Source organism: Callorhinus ursinus, unplaced genomic scaffold, assembly GCF_003265705.2.
Source record: "Callorhinus ursinus isolate GAN/ISIS: 27379988/994484 unplaced genomic scaffold, GSC_fseal_2.0 scaffold24, whole genome shotgun sequence".
Lineage (NCBI taxonomy): Eukaryota > Metazoa > Chordata > Mammalia > Carnivora > Otariidae > Callorhinus > Callorhinus ursinus.
The window spans coordinates 25,084,878-25,103,580 of NW_027397086.1; the positions used below are offsets into that span (position 1 = coordinate 25,084,878).

Genomic DNA, 18,703 nt, shown 5'->3' on the forward strand with positions numbered 1-18,703 from the left:
AGCCCATTTACATTCAGGGTAACTATTGAAAGGTATGAATTTAGTGCCATTGTATTACCTGTAAGGTGACTGTTAACTGTCTGTTGTCTGTGTTCGTTTCTGCTCTTTGCTGCTTTTAGGTTCTCTCTTTGCTTAGAGGACCCCTCTCAATATTTCTTGGAGGGCTGGTTTCGTGTTTGCAAATTCCTTTAGTTTTTGTTTGTTCTGGAAGCTTTTTATCTCCCCTTCTATTTTCAATGATAGCCTAGCTGGATATAGTATTCTTGGCTGCATATTTTTCTCGTTTAGTGCTCTGAAGATATCTTGCCCGTCCTTTCTGGCCTGCCAGGTCTCTGTGGATAGGTCTGTTGCCAATCTAATGTTTCTACCATTGTAGGTTACATATCTCTTCTCCCGAGCTGCTTTCAGGATTTTCTCTTTGTCTCTGAGACTCGTAAGTTTTACTATTAGATGTCGGGGTGTTGACCTATTATTATTGATTTTGAGAGGGGTTCTCTGTGCCTCCTGGATTTTAATGCCTGTTTCCTTCCTCACATTAGGGAAGTTCTCTGCTATAATTTGCTCCAATATACCTTCTGCCCCCCTCTCTCTCTCTTCTTCACGGATCCCAATTATTCTAATGTTGTTTCGTCTTATCGTATCACTTATCTCTCGAATTCTGCCCTCGTGATCCTGTAGTTGTTTCTCTCTCTTTTTCTCAGCCTCTTTATTTTCCATCATTTGGTCTTCTATATCGCTGATTCTCTCTTCTGCCTCATTTATCCTAGCAGTTAGTGCCCCCATTTTGGATTGCACCTCATCAATAGCCTTTTTGATTTCGATTTGGTTAGATTTTAGTTCTTTTATTTCTCCAGAAAGGGTTTCTCTAATAACTTCCACGCTTTTTTCAAGCCCAGCTAGTATCTTTAAAGTCATGATTCTGAACTCTAGGTCTGACATCGTACTAATGTCCGTATTAAGAAGGTCCCTGGCTGACGGTACTACCTCTTGTTCTTTTTGCTGAGGTGATTTCTTTCATCTTGTCATTTTGTCCAGAGGAGAATAGATGAATGAGAGAACAAAATGCTAACAGGTTTACAACGTCCCCAGCAAATATACTGTATACAAATCAGAAAAGACCTGAAACCAGCGGAAAAGAAAGGGAAAGAAAGAAAAAAGAAAGAGAAAAAGAAAAAAAAAAGAAAAAGAAAGATAAAAACAAAAACAAAACAATACAAAAAAGGCAGAATATGATCAAATATGATCAGGCTAGTGCATAGATCAGTGCCACACACTAGATTTTGGGCGTATTTTGGTCTGTTAGAAAAAAGTGCCGCCTAAAATTTTAAAGGAAGAAAGACTTATATATGTACAAAATAAGGGTTGATACAATGAAGGGATGGAAGATGACTGTAAAGATGAAAATTATAAAAGATTTAATAAAAGGACTTGGTAAGATAAGTTGTTTGAAAAAAGAAAGAAGATTTAAGAAAAAAAAAAAGGAAAAAGGGAGAGAATGTGATCAGGCAGGAGACTAGAACAAAGCCATACACTAGTGATTTAGGGTATATTTTGATCTGTTAGAAGAAACTGTACCTCAAAATTTTAAAGAGAGAACAACTTATATATATATGCCAAAAATAAGGGTAACTACTATGAAGGGATAAAATATGACTCTAAAAATGAAAAATAAAAAATGTTTTGTTTTTTTTTTTAAAAGGGACTTATAAGATGTTGGTTGAAAAAGGAAAAAAGAAAAATAAAAAAAAACAGTCAACAAAAATTAACTTTGATGAAATAATGAATCATGGTAAAAAAAAAAATAAAAAGCCATGAATCTATGTGCAGTGTTCCCCTAGCGCTGGAGTTCACCTATTCTCCTTGATCGATCAACTTGGTCTTGGCTTGCTGGCTGTTTGTGCTGATCTTCTGGGGGAGGGGCCTGTTGCTGTGGTTTCCAAATGTCTTTGCCGGAGGCGGAATTGCCCCGCCCTTGTCGGTCCGGGCTAAGGAAGCTGCTCCGGTTTGCTCTCAGGAGCTTTTGTTCCCTGCAAGCTCTCGGTACAGCTTTGGAGGACCAGGGCAGAAATGGTGGCCTCCCAATCTCCACTCGGAGGAGCTGAGAACTCGGGGCCCCGCTCCCCAGTGTGCCCCCAGAGAAAAGCAGTCACTTCCATGTCCCCGGTCTCCGGCCGCACTCTTGTGCTCACCCGGCCTGTGACCGAGCGTTGCTATCTCTGGCACCCGACCCCGCGCGGAGTCTCCAAACCCAGCAGATCCCTGCAGTGCGTTCCCGCACCGCTCCTCCCCGGGGAGGAAGGGGAGTCTCCCCGGATCTGTTGCTTGTTGGTTCCCTGCTGGGGGAGCCGTGCCCCGACTGGGCCGCAGATCACAGTTTATGGCAACCCCGAGCTGAGAGCCCGCGACTCTGCTCCGTCTCTGCAGCCGGCTTCCCCGCTCTGATACCTGGGAGCTCTGGCGCACTCAGGCACCCCTGGTCTCTCTGTGACCCCAAGGGTCCTGAGACCACACTGTCCCACAAGGGTTCCACCCCCCGCTTAGCCACTGCAGCGACGTCCCTCCGCCGAGCCAACTTCTAAAAGGTCCGATTTTGTGCTCCGCGGCTCTATCACTTGCCAGAAGCGGCCGGCGGAGGCCCCTCCCCCGCCGTCTATCCTCCCGAATATCGCCTCCGATTCACTTCTCCGCACGCCCTACCTTCCAGTAAGTGGTCGCTTCTCTGTTCAGAGAGTTGTTGCTACTCTCCTGTTCGATCTCCTGTTGAGTTCGTAGGTGTTCAGAATGGTTTGATCCCTATTCAGCTGAATTCCTGAGACCAGAAGAAATCTAGGTCTCCTACTCCTCCGCCATCTTGCTCCTACCTCCACATAGTTACCTTTTGTGTGTGGTGAGAATGCTAAGATTTGCTCTTTTAGGGGCACGTGGGTGGCTCAGTCAGATAAGCTGCCAACTCTTGATTTCGGCTCAGGTTGTGATCTCAGGGTCGTGAGATCGAGCCCAGGGCCGGGCTCAGTGGTCAGCACTCCTCCCCCTCCGCCTCTTGCCCCTGCTCTTGCTCTCTTGTGCTCACGCACACTCTCTCCCTCTAAAATAAATAAATAAAATCTTAAAAAAAAAAGATTTGCTCTTTTAGCAAATTCATGTATACAATACAGAATTATTAACTATAGTCACTATATTGTACATTAGATCTACAGAACTTATTTGTTTGTACCCTTTGACCAATATCGCCCCATTTCTCCTACCCCCGAGACCCTGGCAACTGCCTTTCTACTCTGTTTCTGAGTTCAACAATTTTTGTTTTGATTGCTTTCATGTCAAACCTTGTCCTCCTTATCTCACCAGGCAAATTCTGGCACCATTCAAACTGTGAAAACCATCATTCTAGACATCATCAATGGAGGGATATTTATTAGTGTCTTTGCTGGCTTCTCCTCTACTTAAATTCATAATGTTGGAGAATTAAAAAGGTCAGTCCTAGACCTTCCATCATCTTTTGGCCTAAATTTTCTAGGGGAACTTATTTGCTCCCATGGCTTGAAATATAGTCTATAGATCATCTATTTTTCTTTTCTTTCCTTCAAAGCTGACATCTAAAGCATAAAAAATTTCCTATGGCTCTACTTTCAAAATATATTCCAAATCCATTTCTTCATCTTGTTTACTCTGCAGCTGCCCTATTGCAAGCCGCCATTCTCTCTCTCTTTTAAATTTTTAATTGAAGTATAGTTGACATACATATTATGTTAGTTTCAAGTATATTACATAGTGATCCCACCATTATCTCTTTTGGAGACTACTTCGGTCGGCCTCCTAACTGGTCTCTCTGCTTCTATTCTTTCCCTAATAATGTTTATTCTCTTTATAGCAAGAAATATTTTAAAAAACAAAACAAAACCAACAAATCATGTTAGATTATACTACCCTGCTGCTTAAATGTTACCAACAGCTTCTTGTTACATTTTCAATAAAATCCAAATTTCTTATACTGACCTACGAAGCTCTATATGATCTGGCCTCTGCTTATTTTGCTGATCTTATTTCTTACCACTTTCCTCTTTACCCCCTAATTTCAGTCATAGTGGCTTTCTTTTCTTTTCTTTTTTTTTTTTTAAGATTTTATTTATTTGAGAGAGAGAATGAGAGAGAGAGCGAGCACATGAGAGGGGGCAGGGTCAGAGGGAGAAGCAGGCTCCCCACTGAGCGGGGAGCCCGATGCGGGACTCGATCCCGGGACTCCTGGATCATGACCTGAGCCAAAGGCAGTCACCCAACCAATTGAGCCACCCAGGCGCCCTTCTTTTCTTAAATATGGCAACCTGTTTCTGTCTACATTCATTGGTTTCTCTACCAAAAATTCTCTGACTCTAGACACAGAAGGCTGTCCTCTTACAATGTAAAATCACTCACCCTCCTTTATGTCTACTCACTCTATTGCATTAACACCTAGTTTTCTTTTCTTTAGGAAACTATAAATTGTCTTGTTTATTTTCTCTCAACACACTCTAGGAAGTATTATAAGTTCAGGCACCTTGCAGGTTTCATTCATTCATCCACCCACAGAATCCATAACAGGGCCAGGCATTAGGCATTAGGTAGGCACTTAACAGTTAGTTTCAATTGAATTAGTGAAATGTATGTAAGTCCTATTGGTCCTGGATTCTCACCTTTTCCAGTGTTTTTTAAAAAGACTGACAAACCGGGGATGGGGTAACTGGGTGATGGACATTAAGGAGGTCATGTGATGTGATGAGCACTGACTGTTGTATGCAACTGATAATTTCTTGAACACTACACCTGAAACTAATGACAGTTGGCTAAATTTAAAAAAAGACTGACAAACCATGTTATTGCCATTTACATTTCTAATTATATAACTTTGATTTGTGTGCAACTTAGGTGTCACCAACCATTGTTTCATATCAGGAGTCTCTTGTTTTTTCAGTTCAGCGTTCCAAAGAGAGGTGTTTGGACATTTCACTGTTACCCTCACAAGGCTCCAGGCTCTAAGTATATTGTTGTATATTTAGACTCTCTGCAGGTGAAGTGGTGTTACAAATGAAGCCATCGTCTCTTGAGTCAGAGAAGGGAAGATTGAGTGCAGGCAATGGAAATGTCCTCCTTCTCTTCTGAAGTCTGGGGGTAAGTTTGTAAAGATTTAGTTTTTATGTGTCTTGTGAAACATAAACAATCCCCTTTGTCTTGTTTTCTCACTTGGTTGAGGCATCTAACTCTCCCAATATAATCCTAGGACAACTTCCCCAGCACGAATCAGCTCCTAGGCATCCAGGGACCCTCCACTTTATTTGCAACTCCTGACCCCACTCTAGTGATCTCCTGAGTTCTCACAGCCACAGTCACTTTAGTCCTATGTCCAGGAAGAAATTTCTTAAAAAATACAAAAACTATGAAACAACCCTCATAACCCTACTGCCCTCTTTTTTCTTTTCATAAGCAATCTTGTTGGCCTATTAAATTCAGAGCTATGAGTCATTAAAACATAGTTCCTATTTCTTCAATTTCAGATAGCATGAAACATTTCTAGAAGGTGAAGGGGACCTCTTTGCATTTCCTCTAATGCAACAAAATAAAAAACAAACCGGTTTTTGTTTTATTAAAAGTCATATTTCATATTTCAGCCATACTAAAACAGGCTGAAAGCTGATGTGATTATGGTAAAAAAAAAAAATCCCTCCCCCTCAGTGCTGAGGAAAGGGATGGCATGGCACAAGTAGTGGGGGAGAAAAAGAATTCGGTCCTGTTCTTGCATGGAGTTGCAGAGCCAAGTATTTCTTAAAGGGTGCAAAGAAGCCCATCCTGTCCCATTGGTGAGGTTGCAGCACCGGCACTCTATGGCATCAACCAGCTCAGTACAAAATGAGATTCATAAGGAGTTTAAAAACTCTGATACACAGGAAGCACCAAAGCAGCACATTTGGAATGACCCTGCATTCCTAAATCAGATGAGTGTGACCGAGGCAAAACAGACAGATCAGCAGTTCCTGTTCTCTTGGTTTCCCTGAGGGTATTCATAAATGAGACTGACCCTTTCAGAAATGGATTCTGACTGGGCATGATGCTACAGCACATTATACATGGTAAACAGGCTGGGAACTTTCCCAGGGGTTTGTTTTAATGATAATACCATGCCAGGAAGGCAATGCCAGACAGCACTGTAATCCCTTAGGAAGTTTAATCAAGGGGTGACATTAAAACACTTTCATACCAGGGCACCTGGGTGGCTCAGTCAGTTAAGCATCTGCCTTCAGTTCTGGTCATAATCCCAGGGTCCTGGGATTGAGCCCCATGTCGGACTCCCTGCTCAGCGGGGAGCTTCTCCCTCTCCTCCCCACTCATGCTATCTCTGTTGCTATCTGTCTCTCTCTCTCTTGAATAAATCAATAAAATCTTTAAAAAATAAAACAAAACATTTTCATACAGATTCCCACTGATTTTTAAATCTTTCCTATGCTTTTTGTTTTAGGCAAAGGAAACCCAGGAAAAATTTAAACTACCTGTCCTTGATCATATTCATATAGTAATCATAGTCATACAGTAAGACAGACAAGAAATTTGGAAAGACAATTTTATATCAGGACTCATCTTCATCCCTTACTTGTTGACCATAGCCACATCATTCAATTTTGCTAAGTTCCAGTTTCTTTATCAATAATAGTAATGATAGTAATAATAATTCTTATAAAGGATTGGTATGAGAATTAAACTTCACATAAAATCCCTTTGTACACTCTAAATTGTCTTTCACTATTTTTATTTTTGTTATCACTAACATCCTGTACTTCCAGAATTTGCTGCCTATCGTCTTCGTATGTAGCCTATAGTGTGCTGTTATACTGTGCAGATGACAGAATTTCAGTCTCAGGGTGGAAATGTTCTTGAGCATTACCTAGTCGAAGCACTAATTCAGTGGTTCAACCTTCTCTATAAAGTGTATATAAATCAACTACTTGAACCTCTTCAGTGACAGGGAACTCACTACTTTAAAAGGCTCTAATCATTTGTCAGCATTGACTGTTGGAAGGTCCATCCTCACCCTGAGCTGAAACTTACCACTCTTTAACTCATATTCAGTCATTTTAGTACTACTCCTGTGATTCATATATTGAGCCTGCCTGTTTTATATTAGTCTTTATCATATATAGTAAAGCCCAATAAAACCCCCTTTTCGGGAGCATATTAGTAGTTAATTAATAATTGAAAATTTTTAGGAAGATAATACTTTTGTTTCATACTTCTGACAAAATTTTGTAAGACACAAAACTCACTATCCACATTTTCCACGGCAAATTGAATAGAAGAGTGGTGGTTTGCAGCATGTTGTACCCACTCTTATAAGTATCACGGGGCATTGTGGGGAAGGTGGGCACATGAGGTAGAGGATACATTCAAGTGTTGCATAAACCAAAGGTTTGGGAAAGGACCATTTCAATGCAAAGAGCTTTACTCTGTGGGTGGGAATTCAAGTTGTCATGCTCATGGGTGACCAGACAAGTAGGTGAAAAAAGGGGCTATGAGACATCCTGACATCTCTTCATTTTATTTATACAAAGATACTAAACTGCTGATTGAATGGTGTTTGTATGTTTGACTGAATAGCTAATTTTGTGACTGGAAAACAATCATTTTTGGGAAATTTCAATTTCCATCTTATAAATTGGAGTGATAATGGTCAGGTTGTGGTGATTACTTAGCACTTAAGTTAGATGCAGTTTAAATGACTTACTTGAGATATAGTAATGTATCTAAGGATTATACATACTAAAATAAATATTAATTAGTAGTATTATAATTATCCTATATTTATAAATATTTAATTCCCAGGGAATTTATTTCTTTCAAATTAGGAAAACATAATCTAAATTTACATTTTCTTTTATCACAAGATGTTCTTCCCATCTTATAAATGATAAAAAGAAGCTCAAAATGGGTAAGTAACTTGGTAGTAGTGAAGAAGCTGCCAGTCAAGCAAATGACTCCTTAATGTTCAAAATCATGCAACACTGCTTCCTATACAAGAATATTTATACGTATATGATTTTTGATAACTTTACTACATATGGTTTGTGTATGCAGACTGTTTTATTTTCTTACATCTAGAATCTAAATTACCTTTATTTGATAGTAAAGACTTAACTATGGGATGGATTATTTCTAACATATCTGTGTTTATTTTTTTAATTTTTGAAATTTTTTAATCTTTGTTTTTTTAAAGTTTCTTTTTTTAAAGGTCTTATTTATTTATTTTAGAGAGAGAGAGAAAGTGCAGGGGGAGGAGCAGAGGGAGAGGGAGAAGCAGACTCTGCTCTGAGCTCGAGCCTGACATGTGAGTCTGATGGGAAGCTCAATCTCAGGATGCTGAGATCATGACCTGAGGCTAAAACCAAGCGTTGGATGCTTAATTGACTGAGCAAATGAGGCCCCCCCTTTAAAAAAAAAAATCAAATTCCAGTTAGTTAACATACAGTATAATATTAGTTTCATGTGTATAATATAGTGATTCAACCCTTCCATACAACACCCGGTGCTCATTACAAGTGCACTCCTTAATCTCCATTACATATTTCACGCATCCCCCACCTACCTCCCCTCTGGTAACTATCAGTTTGTTTTCTGTAGTTGAGAATCTATTTCTTGGTTTGCCTCTCTCTCTCTCTTTTTTTTTCCCTTTTGTTCTTTTGTTTCTGAAATTCCACATATGAGTGAAATCCTATGGTATTTGTCTTTCTCTTACTTATTTCACTTAGCTTTCTACTTTCTAGTTCCATCACGTTGTTGCAAATGGCAAGATTTCATTCTTTTTTATGACTAACATTTCATTATATATATGTGTGTGTGTGTATGTATATATATATATCACTTCTTCTTTATCCATTCATCAATCAATCAATGGACAATAGACACTTGGGCTGTTTCCCTTATTTGTCTATTGTAGATAATGCTGCTATAAACATCCGAGTGCATATATCCCTCTGAATTAGTATTTTTGTATTCTTTGGAACAAATACTTAGTAGTGCAATTGCTGGATCATAGGGTACTTCTTTTTGAACTTTTTGAGGAATCTCCATATTGTTTTTCATAGTAGCTGTACCAGCTTGCATTCCCACCAACAGTACAAGAGGGTTCCCCTTTCTCTGCATCCTCACCAACACCTGTTGTTTCTTGTGTTGTTGATTTTAGCCATTCTGACAGGTGTGAGGTGATATCTCATTGTAGTTTTGAGTTGTATTTCCCTGATGATCAGTGATGTTCAGCATCTTTTCATGTGTCTGTTGGCCATCTGGATTTCTTCTTTGGAAAAATGTCTATTCATGTTGTCTGCCCATTTTTAACTGATTATTCATTTTTTGGGTGTTGAGTTTTATAAATTCTTTATATTTTTTGGACACTAACCCTTTATTAGATATGTCATTTGCTAACATCTTCTCCCATTCTGTCTGTATGTTGTCTTTTAGTTTTATTGATTGTTTCCTTTGCTGTGCAGAAGCTTTTTATTTTGATGAAGTTGCAATAGTTTACTTTTGCTTTTGCTTCCCTTGCCTCAGGAGACATATCTAGAAAGAAGTTGCTATGGCTGATGTCAAAGAAGTTACTCCCTGTGTTCTCCTCTAGGAGTTTTATGGTTTCAGGACTCACATTTAGGTCTTTGATCCATTTTGAATTTATTTTTGTGTATGGTGTAAGAAAGTGGTCCAGTTTCATTCTTATACATGTAGCTTTCCAGTTTTTCCAACACCATTTGTTGAAGAGACATACCTGTTTATTAACATAATATGAAGGATCATTTCATCAATGCTCCTGATATTGTTCTAAGTGAGGGAGTCATGGAAATGATCAAAGCAAACAAAAATTAAAATTTATAGTCCAGTACAGAAGACAAAGAGACAGAGGGGAGCTTTCCAAAAGCACAGTTCATTCCATTTCTACTGATTACTTTTTTTGAAATGTATCAAATCTACTTTTAAAAATGAAAACATCTCCTATATTTCAAAGCAAAGTAATTTAGTCTATTGATTCTTAACCATTAGATTTGACTTTTTAGGATATATTGATTTATGCTTCATATGTCTTGTCTGCCTCGCTCTTATTTATTGGATGGATATATACAGCACTTCTATTCCAAAGACATTATCGAGGTGACAGTTAGTGTCTCTTTTTTCAACAATCAATGTATGATACTCAAATTATAAATACACTAAAATCTAATACTATGTTTACCTTGAGGCAGAGTTCAGTAGGTAAAATCCAAACTAAAAAATACTTCAAAGTAAACTTGAAATAAATAGCTTTCCATAAATCATATATTACATACCTGGTAGATCATTTTTCTTTTCATTTAATTCACCTATGTGTAACAATACACTTTTTTGGCAGTGGGAGCAATAGAAATAAACGAATAGAAGAATTGAATAATACAACATTTTATCTCTGACTATTATAAATACAGTCCATCTGTTCTTTTCTGGGTTAAATATACCCTTATTTTAAATGCAGGCAGGCAGAAGAAAATAAATTGTCTTTTCCCATCACCATTTTACTTCTGGGCTTTTTCCGTCCTGTTTCAAAAAAGTCTCAGATATATGACTCCTGACTCCATTCTTTCTATAATAAAATGCTAAATCTGGTTTAGTGTGATATTATGAATCTGGAGATACAACCACATTTTCTCAAGAATCCATTAAATTCAGCCAACAGCAACTTATCATTAAATGGTTTAAAATAAAAATGTAGTCAGCCTCAAAATGTATAAGCATCTTGTGTGTATAGCAAGCCTTAAATATAATATAAATATTGATAAGACAGTAATATAAACCAACCTGTTTTTAGTCAGGCAACCTTTAGTAAATACCCCACTTCCCATTTCCCACACCATCACTTTTGAATATCTGCAAAGGTAATATTCTTTCAATATTACCAAATTTAACTAATTCAATTTGTATGGAAGTATTTAGTGATCTACATCTTCCATACAATATGATTTACTTAAATTCAATTTAAAAATCCAATCTATATTATTAAATGCAAAATAGTAAAAAAGTGTGCTTGAACTTATAAAAGAATCTAAACAATGAATGCAGAAACATGTACTAGATCTGAATTTGTGACAAGTTATATTGTAAATCTAGTAATATATATTAAGATTCCAATTTGAAAGATATATAATTATTCATATGTCAACCACAATTTTCTTAGAAAACAAACTCTAAATTTGTGAATATTGCAAAAATTGCATTTACTAGGTAAATTTTTTTTGTCAGAGTATTTAAAAAGTATTTTGGAAACATAAATTTCCATATATAAATTAGAAAATGGGAAGAATTCATTAAGGTAATTCATGAGACATACACACATCTACATACACACACACATACATGCACCTTCCATGTTTTAAATGGCTTGTTCAACACGGGACTCTCATTTTAAAAGTTAATTTTATTTTTCCTGATTATAAAAATAATTTATGCTTATTGTAAAACAAGATGTTATGGAAAAAGAAACACAAAGAAAAAAATCACCCTGTATTCCATCATTAACTTTTCCAAGTATCTATTTCATTTAAAATTTAAATTTATGCAAGTTCTGCTCTCCTCAATTAAAATTAAACCATAAGCCTTTTTTCAAATTATTGCAGATACTTCATAAGCATATCTAATGGTTGCTTAATGTCCATCAAGTGAAATATTTCTTAAAATATTGGCCATAGATAACTGGAACAGAATCTTCTCAAACAGAATTTGTAGGATAGGGGCTGAATAATGGATTTTAAACAGTTTACCCAGATGATTTTTATATTTTCAATTTTGAGAAGCAATAATTGATTAAATGCACTCAAATTTATTTAACCATTTTCTCACTTTTTAGAGCCAGGTTGTTTCTAATTTTTAAAATCATAAAAAATATAATTGAGATATATCACATACCATTGCATTCATTCATTTAAAATGTATTTTAGTATATTCACAGAGTTGTAGCATCACCACTACTTAATCTTGGAATATTTTCATTACCCCTTAAAGGAACTCTATCCCTTAGCAGGCATTCCTCACCCTCACATCAGGCAACTACCTGTTTTCTGTCTCTATTGATTTACTTTTTCAGGATGTTTTATATAAATGGAATCAAACAGTATGTGGTCTTTTGTGACTTGATTCTTTCATTTAGCATAAAGTTTTCAAGGTCCGTCAGTGTTGCCTTGTGTATCAGTATTTTTTCCTTTATTAATTACCAAATATTCTATTTCATAGTTATACCACCTTTTGTTTATCTCTTCATCAGTTGGTGGATATTTGGCTAGCTTTCATTTTCTGGCTATTACCAATAATGCATAAACATTTTTGTGCATGTTTTTGTGGGGGCATATATTTTCATTTCTCTTGGGTATAAAACTAGGAATGGTAGTGTTGAATTATATAGTATCTTATTGATACTGACATATTGAGGAAATGCCAAACTGTTTTCCAAAGTGGCTGAACCCCTATTTTATATATATTTTTTTATTTATTTGAGAGAGAGAGAGAGAGAGAGAGAGAGAGAGCAAGCACACGAATGAGTAGGGGGAGAAGGGGAGGGACAAGCAGACTCCTCACTGAGTAGGGAGCCCAACATGGGGCTCAATCCCAGGACCCTGAGGTCATGACCTGAGCTAAAGTCAGATGCTTAACTGACTGAGTCACCCAGGTGCCCCTATTTTACATTTCTATCAGCAAAGCAGAAAAATTTCAATTTCTTCCCATTTTCCCCATCACTTGCTATGTCTACATTTTTTGGTGTCACTACCCAAGTGGTATGGAGTAGTTTTGCTTTGCATTTCCCTATTAACTAATTATGTAAGCATCTTTTCATGTACTTATTGTCATTTGTATGTTTTTTCTAGAGAAAACTATTCAAATTTTTTGCCTACTTAAAAAAATTGGGTCATTTGTCTTCATTTTTTCAGTTGTACGAGTTCTTCATATATTATGGATACAAGTCCCTTATCATATATATGGTTTCTAAATATTTTCACCCATTCTGTAGGTAGTCTTTTGACTTTTTTGATGGTTTCAGTTGTAGCACTAAAGATTTTAATTTTGATGAAATCTAATTTATCTAGTTTTCTTCACTTGTCATTTGTGCTTTGGGTTTCATGATTTATGTGCAAAATGATGTCATCTACAAGTAAAGATAGCTTTATATTTTCTATCTGGATGTCTTTTATTTATTTATCTAATTTCCCTGAATACAACTTACATTATAATTTTGAATAAGAGTGATAACATATAATTTTGTCTTCTTGCAGAATTCAGGCAGAAAATAGTCCTTTACCATTAAGTATGATGTTAGCTCTGAGTTTTTCATACATGTCCTTTATCAGGTTAAGGAAATTCTCTTCCATTTCCAGTTTGTTGAGTGTTTTTATTATGAGACAGTGTTGGAGTATGTAAGTGTTTTGTCTGCATCAACTGAATGATTATATAGATTTTATCCTTTATATTACAAACATAGTGCATTACATTGATTACTTTTCATATGTTAAACTTACCCTGCATTCTTTGGATAAATCCTACTTGATTATTTGTATTATTCTTTTTATAAGAATGTTGACTTGCTAGCATTTTGTGGTGGATTTTTTGCATCTATATTCATATTAGATATTTGTCTCCAACTTTGTTTTTTTTTTGTCTAGTTTTAGTATCGAAGTAATATTGATAGCTTGAAAAATATTCCCTACTTTTTAAATATTTCTTAGAAGAGTCTGTGAAGGATTGGGATTAAGTCTTCTTTAAAACTTTGTACATTCACCAATAAAACCATCAGGGCTTTCCAATTGTGTTCCCTCCATTTTTTCCTTTCTGTTTGTGTACAAGACCTGCACATGTGTGAGACCTTCTAAATACCCAGAAATGGCAGAATTTTTCAAACCTCTCATGGGCACCTTGTTTCCCAGATCTTTTAAGTTTTGACCAGGATCTCATTAGCATTAACTCATATTGTAAGCTCATGTGACTATGATGTGTTAGAATTGCTGCTGATTATTTCCAATAAATGCCCTGGGTTAGGGCTATTTTCAATGAGGAGCTCCAAGAAAGATTAGATAATAGCAACACATTGAGCATGGATATTTCCCACAGAGCTCCGAGATAAGTCAAATGATGATAATGCTCTGGGGATAGGACTTTTTGAGGAGTTCTAATCCTAGACTGCTCCAGTTTGTAGATTCAGGGTTGACGGTTTTCATAACTTCCATAATTATGAGGCTACTGGCTTTCCAGAGATGGGGAACAGAGGATTGAAATAGGCCAAATCAAAAAGCCACAATCACTACTGCTCTTTATAAGGTTTAGTAGCTTTTATATATTAAAAGGTCCTCAGATTCTTTTGATGCTTTTTTTTTAATAGTCAAAATTTTGGAAAAATTGATTTTGACTACTTTTATTTTGCCAGTATTTTCATTGCTTTTATTGAAGATAGTAATTACAAAGATCATCATGCTGCCATTTCAGAAGTCTCTCCCAATTTCAAGCTATAATTTTAAGAGGAAATATTAAGGAAGAAATACAAATAAGTTTAGGTTTATATAAAAATTATAAGCTTTCTTGCCATAAAAGCTTATTCTAGCTTAGATTTTATTAGTAATAATATGAGTCCTTCTCTTACTATTATCTTATTAACAACCACAATAATAAATATTTATAGTGTGTATGCACCTTACAATTCCTACTTTTTTTCTGTTTACAATAGCCCCTTTCTTTTTCAAAACTGCTTCTCATTCATTCCTATCAGTGGTTCTTTTAGGTTGTGCCAACTGCATTACTTGTTTACCTTGAGTGAAGGGGGTGGGTCTGACTATGTGCTAGAATTCACTATTGCTCCTTGAGTTAAGTTTATGTAGGTAAAATTGAAAACCAAAGCAATCTTAAACATGACCAGTGTCTCAGAAAGACAGAAGAGGTATATGCCAATTATGTGAAATATTGAGCGGAATGATGTTCACATACATTTAAAAAGAGAAAAATAATGTAAAAGTATATAAGCTGATTTGGATTGGCTCCCCCCCACCAAAAAAAAAAAGCTTTACTCAAGATTTGGGGGGCTGTGGTTTGGGTAGAAAACTAAATAGAAATACCTATGAGGTGAGTTGGTTAAGAATAATTAGATTTAGTATATTTATCATAGATTAGTCTAATAGGGATGTGAGAACAATACTTTTGGTGAAAAGAATATGTAGTGAAGAGGTGTCCAAAGGAAGCCTGACAATATAGAAAGAAGGATTATGATTTAAGTGTATTCCTTTTTTTTCCAAGGCTACACCAATTATGGGAAAAATCAAATGCCTGAACTCTGGTCAGAGAATTAAATGTTTCCAGAGAACCAGAATACTGCCACCCTCCTCCTTCAGTAGAGAAATCTATGACACAGCAGGAATTTTTATATCTCAATGTCATCAACTACTTCCAACCACACTTATGTCTCTGATAGTCAAACACTGCCCTGACTGCCCTCATCAAGGATCATGGTGCTTACTGTCCGTGGTATCAGGAAGCTGTCCTTCTGTGGCTGACCTCTCTTTAATTAAAATTTTGGTGGCCTGTTTTTTAAGTCATTTAAAACCCTTAGGTTTCCTTGAAAATTGACCTTCATAAAACATTTTTAAGGGTGGTATTTTCCAAAGGCTGAACATAAGCTTGCAGTGCTGTTCTCTCACTACACACTATTTAAATGGACTGACACAGGGTTTTGAAATTATGGCGTGCTTTTTATTTCTCCCTTACATGAACAATTAAACATTCTATTAGATATTAGTGATGCTCACCAATACTCCCTAGTCCCTTCTTTTAGGGTACCCGAGAGGACTGCACTGCAGGATTTCTTTTAGGGTAAGTGTGACTGTGTGACTTGTTTTAGCCAATAAAATGTAAGCAGTACTATAATTTGTATCTCTTATGGGTGGAAGTGCTTAAGGATCAAGGCACAATTCTCAACCTTCTCCTCTAGTGGCCACAAAGCTGTTATGGGTGGTGAAAACTCAGTCTTTGTTCAGAAACAGTCCCATAAAATAAGAAACAGACCTCCATTTCTTAAGCCAGTGAGATTTATTTTTTATTTTTTTTAAAGATTTTATTTATTTATTTGACAGAGAGAGAGCACAAGAGCAGAAACACAAGTAGGGGGGAGTGGGAGAGGGAGAAGCAGACTCCCGCTGAGCAGAGAGCCTGATGCAGGGCTCAATCCCAGGACCCTGGGATCATGACCTGAGCCTGAAGGCAGACGCTTAATGACTGAGCCACCCAGGCGCCCCAAGCCACTGAGATTTTTGAATTGCTTTTATTGTAGCAAAATCTACCATCACCTGACTGGTCATAGAAACAGACCTTCATTTGCCATATATATATTACATATATAAATATATATTAAAATTAAAATATTAAATATTAAAATATAAAATTATATATATAAAATATATATTATTCAAATTCATAAAGATGAAGAGTATCCTCAATACGTGATATTGAGCACAGACTAATTAAACAATAACGATGTAGGTTATCTTTGCCAGGGCAATATTTAATGGTATACACATGCGGTGTTATAGTGCTGTACCTTGAAACAATTCATTTTTATCACAGGCTCCAACCATTCTTGCCACAATATCTTGCCTATTGCATCAGCAGAGGGCTTCAGAATGTTGGCTGCAGCAGAAACAACACAGCTGCTAATGATATAAGACACAAAGTGCATAATCTAGAGACAGACTAGAAACATCATGCACACAATTAGCATTTTGGAGAAATCAAAACTTCTAGCAAGAAGATATAAAAGTACACTTCAAGAAGGTGACTTGACAAAGGATAAGGCCTCAGTAATAAGTACTCTGCAACAAATAAATTGCCTTTTAGTGAAGGTAAAAGAGGATAAGACAAATGCAGGTTATCAACTAGTAACCATACAAATTAAAAGAAAAATCTAAATTACACTAGACAAATCTCCTATCATTTGATCTGTTAAGGGTTTTCATGAATTCTTTCGTGATAAATCTGATTAAAGATGAGGTTAGTACTGTGTATGTATGTGTGTATGTATGTATGTATATATATATTTGAGGTAGACACATCTTTTTGTTTTTATTTTGGTAAGAACACTTCACATGAGATCTACTCTCAATAAATTTTTAAGTGTACAATATAGTTCTGTTAACTATAGGCACATAGTTGTACAGCAGATATCTAGAACTTATTCATTTTTCATAAGTAAAACTCTATACCCTTGAACGGTAATTCCCCATTTCCTTCTACCCCCAACCTTTGGCAACCACCATTCTGCTCTCTGCTTATATGTGTTTCACTATTTTACATACCTCATATAAAAGGTATCATGCAGTATTCTCCTATGACTGGCTTATTTTACTTAGCATGATGTCCTCAAGGTTCATCCATGTTGTTGAATATGGCAAGATTTCCTTCTTTTTTAATGCTGAATAATATTCTATTATAAGTATATATCACATTTTCTTTATCCATTCATCCAAGAATGGACATTCAGGTTGTTTCCACATCTTGGCTATTGTGAATAATGGTGCAATGAAGAGTGAGTGCAAATATCTCATCAAGATCCTGATTCAAAATGTTTTTGGATATGTACACAAAAGTGAGATTGCTGGACCATATGATATTTCCATTTTTCATATTCTGAGGAACCTCCATACTGTTTTCCATAGTGGTTGCACCATTTTACATTTCTACCAACAGTGTACAAATGTTCAATTTCTCCACATCCTTACAAAACTTAACCTTTTTTTTTATAATGGACATCCTAACAGGCATGAGGTAGTATCTTGTGATTTGATTTGCATTTCCCTGATGATTAGTGATGCTGAGAATATTTTCATATATCGTGTAGTGTTTGTAATAATCACTGTTCTGTAGGTTTATAGGTTTATGATCCAGACAAAACAAGAACTTCAATGTGTTCTTACTTGAAAAAAAAAAGCAAAAATTAAGTATTCATTTCCATAGATCTTTATTCATTCAACAAATATTTACTGAGTTCCTAATATAGCTGAAAAACCATTTATATTAGATTATTGAGTAATTTGTATGACTATGTATATAGTGAATAGAAAGGGCAAAGGTCCTTCAAAAAGTACTTGAATGAAATCCTATGGTATTTGTCTTTCTCTGATAGCTCCATCTATGTCATCAGTCAAAGACAAATACCATAGGATTTCACTCATATGTAGAATTTAAGAACTAAAACAAACAAGCAAAGGAAAAAAAGAGAGATAGAAGCAAACCAAGAAACAGACTCTTAACTAGAGAGGACAAACTGATGGTTACCAGAGGGGAGTTGGGTGGGGGGATGGGTGAAATAGGTGATGGGGATTAAGGAGTGCACTTGGGAGGAGCACTGGGTATTTTATGAAAGTGTGGAACGACTGTACTATATACCTGAAAACAATATTATACTTTATGTTAACTAACTGGAATTTAAATTAAAAAAGGAAAAAAAGTACTTTTAGTGTCTTTTTTTTTTTTTTTTAAATTTGACGCTTAGTGAATCCATCAAGTTCAGGTATTCTCATTGGAGTTGGGTGATTTCCATGGAAGTGCTGCTCAAAAATTCATCATCCAGGTAAAATATACAGTTTAAATATGTAGCACCAGAACAGACTGCCTAAACTATTATAAGAAAGTGCCAAAGTTAGGG

General features: G+C 36.2%; 1 long non-coding RNA gene across 1 annotated transcript in view; it reads left to right on the top strand.

Moving 5' to 3' along the window:
- Nucleotides 1-999: 999 nt before the first annotated feature.
- Nucleotides 1,000-18,703, top strand: part of LOC141369968 (uncharacterized) — a 106,505-nt gene continuing 88,801 nt past the window's right edge. Inside the window, exon 1 of the long non-coding RNA XR_012373576.1 lies at nt 1,000-1,309. This is a non-coding gene — a long non-coding RNA (uncharacterized lncRNA). The remainder of the gene's footprint in view (nt 1,310-18,703) is intronic.